The sequence below is a fragment of the Lynx canadensis genome, chromosome F2, assembly GCF_007474595.2.
Source record: "Lynx canadensis isolate LIC74 chromosome F2, mLynCan4.pri.v2, whole genome shotgun sequence".
In the NCBI taxonomy this organism is placed as follows: domain Eukaryota; kingdom Metazoa; phylum Chordata; class Mammalia; order Carnivora; family Felidae; genus Lynx; species Lynx canadensis.
Window position 1 is genome coordinate 10062001 of NC_044320.2, and position 6184 is coordinate 10068184.

Consider the following 6184-nt stretch of genomic DNA (forward strand, 5'->3'; position numbering starts at 1 on the left):
GCCTCTTAATTGTATGACTTAGGAAAACGATTTAACATCTCTAAACCTCATTTCTCTCGTAAGCGAAGTGTGAACAATCACGGTAAGTACCATATAGGTGATGAAAAAAAGTGCTTAGCTCGGTGCCTCATACAAAGTGCTGTATAGATCACTAGTGAAGCTGTTTTATCTTTGCATTTTTATCATTTCTTCGTGAACGCTATTCTCAGAAAATTATACCAAAACAAGCCTTCCTGGAGACCGTAGTGGCTGTGTCTTCCTTTTATTTTCATTCCTTTTTTCTTTTTTACATTTTATTTATTTTTGAGAGAGAGAGAGAGAGCAAGCACAAGTCAGGGAGGGGCAGAGAGAGGGAGACACAGAATCCGAAACAGGCTCCAGGCTCTGAGCTGTCAGCACAGAGCCCCATGCGGGGCTCAAACTCCCAAACCGTGAGGTCGTGACCTGAGCCGAAGTCCGACGCTTACCCGACTGAGCCACCCAGGCGCCCCATGTCTGTGTCTTCTTTATGGTCCCTTCCCGTTCCTCTCCCTCTCTCTCCCTCTTACCTTCCCTCCGTCTCTCTCTCTCTCCCCCTCCCTTCCTTTCTCTGTCTTTGTCTCTCTCTCTCTCTCTCTGTCTCTCCCCCTCCCTCCCTCCATTCTCTTCAGTCTTTTTCTTCTCCTTGCCTCTACCTTCTATTCAACTGGCTCAAATTTCCAGGGAGTCGTTCATGTCTTAGTGTGAAAAATGGTCCTTGGTCAGCAATGCTCTGCTGTAGCCTCTCATTTCACTCTTCCTAAAGTAGCTTAAGGCTTCCACCACCCGGAAATAAGAATTTAAGATTGTCTCGGAGAGTTGAACTGGGAAATCAATACGTAATTAACAAGAGAACACATTCAAAGCCATTTTACAGGGACAGATTGTCAATCAGACCAAAAGATCTTGACTCTTAACAATTGAAAGCATGAAGGTAGCTTCACAGAGACCCTGAAATTGTGTGACCTTTAACCAGTGCCTCCATTTCCCCTCCCCCAGGCCCCAGTAAACACGCTTCTAGTTGGTTTCTATGAGTCTGGCTATTAAAGCAAGTGGGAGAGAGCAAAAGAAACATAATTGTTCCGTTACTCGAGGCAAACAAAAGGGAGGGGCGCCTGGGTGGCTCAGTCTGTTGAGCGAGAGACGCTTGATTTCGGCTCTCAGGTCAGGATCTCCAGGCTCTTGAGTTCCAGTTCCGTGTGGGGCTCTGTGCTGACAGTGAGGAGCCTGCTTGGGATTCTCTCTCTCCCTCTCTCTCTTCCCCTTCCCTGCTTGTGCTGTCTCACGTTCTCTCCAAATAAATAAATAAACTTTAAAAAAAAGAAGAGGGACAATGAAGGAAGAAGCTGCAGGCGTTACCGGTCCAAACCCTGATCAGAAGAGAGGGAGGGCTCGGTCCTGGGATTCTTTCTGCTTATACAAGGATCTGAGGGTATCCTCGTTGCAAAGAGGAATGCACGAGGGTCTTATTTAATGCCATTAACCGTTCAGGCATATGAAAAATGACTTGATACGGTTTTTTGGTCCTCAGGCAATGTTATTTGACTTTGCATGTGGCTTGCTCATGGAAGGACGGTGCTTCACCTCCCAAGTGTGTATCATTTCCATAGTAGGTAAGTGAATGCATATGTGTGCTGGTTTTAGAGTGTGAGAGGAAGAGCATGTTCCACTGGGAGGGAAGGTGGGAGGGGCGTGTCCCTCCACGCTTGGTTCAGGGGCTTGCGTATCCCAGGTACAGGAGACCCAGAGTTACGTGGTAGTCAATGGTTCAGTGCGTGTACCATATTCAGAGAACCGTAGCTACCCCACACAGTGTTGTTCCTCAGATAGGGCCTCAGCTAAGCATCCAACACACACACACACACACACACACACACACACACACACACACACATATATGTATATACACACATATACATGTATATTTTTTTTTTTCAGAGTCAAGACAAATAAATTGAATAGGATATAGGTCACCACTTTTTCTGGCTCTTTCTTTGGAGGATGGTACCATTTGCTGCACTTCCCCTAGGAACGCAGTATTGCTTTTGAGGCACGGTCTTGGCATGGAAAGGGAGCAGTTTCAGGATCTTCCATTTGGATATTTATACCGTAATGGGTCATAATGGGTCAGAAGACCAGTAGGAGGGTTTTGCCAGCTGCCAAATATGTATAACCCAGTTGTATATTTGGGACTCAGGGCAATGACAACCTGGATCCATTTGGCCAAATTTCACTGAACACCTGAATCGCCATAAATCTTGACGTTACCCTGTGAAGCATGTTGATGTTTGGGCCTGGTATCAGTGTCTGGACAGATATTTTGTCCAATAGTTATGGATGTTCTTTCCTCAAAGCATGGCTACTTTGGCAAATGGCTGCAGGTTCCCTCAGGGAGAGGGTTGGGGAATAGTTACTTAATATATATGTGGTAGTGAAAGGGCGGGCCTACGCAGGCCGACTCCATCTTGTTCTGTGTCCTTCACCTAGACCAGCCTCCTCCCCTTGAGTAACCTCCCGCTCACCCGTTCAAACTTCCTGATCAAAACACGCCCAGCGACCTGGGTAACAGGACTCCGACCCTTCCCCAGCCAATCGGCTAAGGCCACAGCCATTCCCTCACCAATTGCCCCTAGACCCCTATAAAACCTTTGTGCTTTTTTTTTTTTTAATTTTTTTTTTTCAACCTTTATTTATTTTTGGGACAGAGAGAGACAGAGCATGAACGGAGGAGGGGCAGAGAGAGAGGGAGACACAGAATCGGAAACAGGCTCCAGGCTCTGAGCCATCAGCCCAGAGCCCGACGCGGGGCTCGAACTCACGGACCGCGAGATCGTGACCTGGCTGAAGTCGGACGCTTAACCGACTGCGCCACCCAGGCGCCCCTAAACCTTTGTGCTTTTGAAACTCGCTCTCTCTCCCTGGTATCTCACCGCTGCGTCGGTGCAGGTAGGGGATTGAGCTCGAGCTAGCTCGAATAAAGGCTCTTTTGCTTTTGCATCGGACTCGGCTCCCTGGCAGTCTTTGGGGATCACGAATTCTGGGCATAACAGTAGAGTTGTAGAGTCCTTTCTCCATGAGACTCTGCTTCCCTCTTGCATCAGTGGGCTCGGTGCCTTGAGTTAATTTAGATTGAGAAACTGGCTGAGGTGGGCAATTTTTCATATCAGGAGCTGTTGTTAGCTTTTGGGTCTCCATCTCTTGATTTTTCTGCTGATATATATATATATATAATATCATGCATAACATATACATGTACATGTGTAACATATACATGATATACATATAATTTGACAACACATGATATTATATATATATTTTTATATTTATATATAAATTTATATGTATAAATTGATAACATGCTAGTCAGCACTCCATCTATCCACCTTGTAGGAAAAGCATGAGTCTTACAAGTCAGGCACTCTGAAGGCCACTCAGCCTTGCTACTTGGCCTACAAGCATTAAGTACTGCCTCTTGGCCTCTTCCTTTCTGGGCTTCCATCATCCCCACTGATGTTAGGGAGCTCAGTTCCACGGCCACAGCCCCAGTGGGCAGCCGTGACCTCCAGCAGACAGCCACTGCCTGGTTTCCCGTCAGTGCATTGCTTACCTCCCTAACGAAGGAAGTGCACTCTGGGTTCTCCTGAGGAACAGTCAGATGTGGGCTTGCAGACTTTATATAATAATTCCATTCTAGCGAGCCTCCCTTCCTGAGCCTTTTCATTGTGTCTTCAATGCTGTGGCAAGGATGTTCTAGTTTCTCCACATCATTTACTAGAGTTTATCGTTAAGTCCAGGCTTTAAGACGCTCCCCTGTCCAACTGTTAGGACTCATTTCTAGCATCTTTCTGAAACATTAAAAATTTTGAGAAAAGCGTGATGGCCCCCAGGCCAATACTTTTTTTCTGTTGTGTCTTATATTTTTCCCACAAGGTAGGTACAGCTGCCACAACGTTCACTGTGTTCCTTGGGATGTTGTGGATATACTTTGGAGAGTTATTGCAATTCTTTCGGTGTGTAGGGAATGTATTCCAAGAGTAGGGCTCACGGTTGTTGTTGGCTTTGAGGATCTCAGCAAAGCTGATGGTATTGTCTGGGGCACAGGACTCCCTATTGGGGGAAGAAAAGAAGGACTGTGAACAGGTGCATGAAGTTTCTGTCTGATATATTTGATAGAGTCTATGTTTTTTCCCAATACAAGGCAAGCATCATTTAGGTTACCAAAACCAGAGAGTATATCCTTAAATCCAACAAAGGTAGAAGACGAAAGTTAAACCCAACAACAATTTATTTGTATTGCCATTTCATGCTTTTGCATGATCAAAATATAACATCTATAAGGATTTTGAGGCAACTTGATCCAAACCTCCTTCAAATCACACAACTGTCATTGCTTTAGAATATTCCGTGTCATTGATACAGACCTATAGGTATCTTCTGTGTTGCCATTTTTCCAAAGAGATCTTTCTTCCATGACCAGGGGCAGGTCCAGGTTTTGTGGATGTTGAAACTTATACAAAACTAGAACCACTCTTGGTATTAGCCAGGGTTCTCCAGAGAAATGGAACCAATAGGAATCCTATTGGTTCTTACAAGTACACACACACACACACACACACACTTATTTATTTGTTTTAGGAATTGCTCATGCAACACGAAGACTGAGAAGTGCCACAGTCTGCCACATTCATAGAGAACCAGGGAAGCTGATGGCATAGTTCAGTCTGGGTCTGAGGACCTAGGAGCACCAACGTCTGTCTGAGGACACAAGATGGATGTCCCAGCTCAAGCAAACAAAGGAAATTCACCTTCCTCCACTCGTTCCATTTTGGCCTCAACAGGTTGGATGATGACCACCCACCCTGGTGAGCATGGTCTATATTACTCTGTCTGCACATTGAAATGCTCATGTCTTCCAGAAACGCCTTCACAGACACACCCAGAAATGATGTTTTACCAGCTCCTGGGCATCCTGTAGGCCCGTGAACTGTCACCTTCTCTAAGGAAATGAAAACTAAATTATCAATATAAAATTAGGTATAGGGCCTTGGAAGGAGCCTTTCGGGTGAGGAATCCTAAAGCTTCAACTTCATCAGCTCCGTGGTTATCCACTTCTGGCCCCATCATTATGGAAGAGGGCACCTCTCGGATTCTCAGGACAGTACCTACGTCTATGAATTCCGTGTATGTGGTTGATGGTACATTAAAATTTGGAGCAATTCCATCACTATAGGCTGAGTAAGTGTTCTTGCTTACCTTCATAATAGTTAATCCCGGACTATAATAATATTGCCAGGGGACTGCTTTTCAGTGAAAGGGATTTGTAACCCAACAGACAAGTGTTTGGAGACAGTTTCCTGGACACTGACATGATTCATCTCAGAATCCAGGATGTTGGATTATTGTTCAAATGGAAACTTGTTTATAGATTCATGTCTTAATATTTCCCGACTCCTGCAACCCTTGTTTAGAGGGTTGGGATTCTTTATTGTAGATTCAGCCCCTGTGGGTCTACAGCTTCTATCACAGTTTTCTATGGCTTGGGCAACTTGTGATGGTTTTAAGTACAAGAGGCACTTTGCGAAGACCTTATTTTCTAACAGTCATTATCCCGACCACTATTCTTGTGTGTTCTTCTCTTCCAACCTCTGACTGGCAACCACGTGATGTAACCTGCTTAATGAAAATCGTCATGTACTTGGCATCACTGGGGCTGCTGCACGGACCGTGTCCTTCATGATGGCAGCCTTCGGGCTTTGAGAGAACGTGATGCAGACTCCTTGCTCTGCACGCCCGCGTCACTCGCCAGCCCCGTGTCTCTGCAAGTGGGAATCAGTTCCTCTGTCTCACGTGGCTGAGGTTGTTGAGTGGCTCTTCTAGACTGCGCACGCTCAAGTGGGAGCTGCAGGCACATCCATCGCTCCATTTCCTCCGTGGCGGTCCGGGATGGAGAAGGCACCAGGCTCAGGTCCCCATCACTTCATTGTTACTTCCATGTCCATGCTGTGGTGATGGACGCTTCTGTTGTGGGGCTCAGTTGCCTGGGTCTTTCTTGATCTTCCTAGATCCAATCTTACTACTCGCTTACCAGGTGGTATCATAAAAAGGTTTCAGACAACAGCCAGGAGTCATGTCCTCAAAGTGATCATCAAATGATTTGTTGACCGAA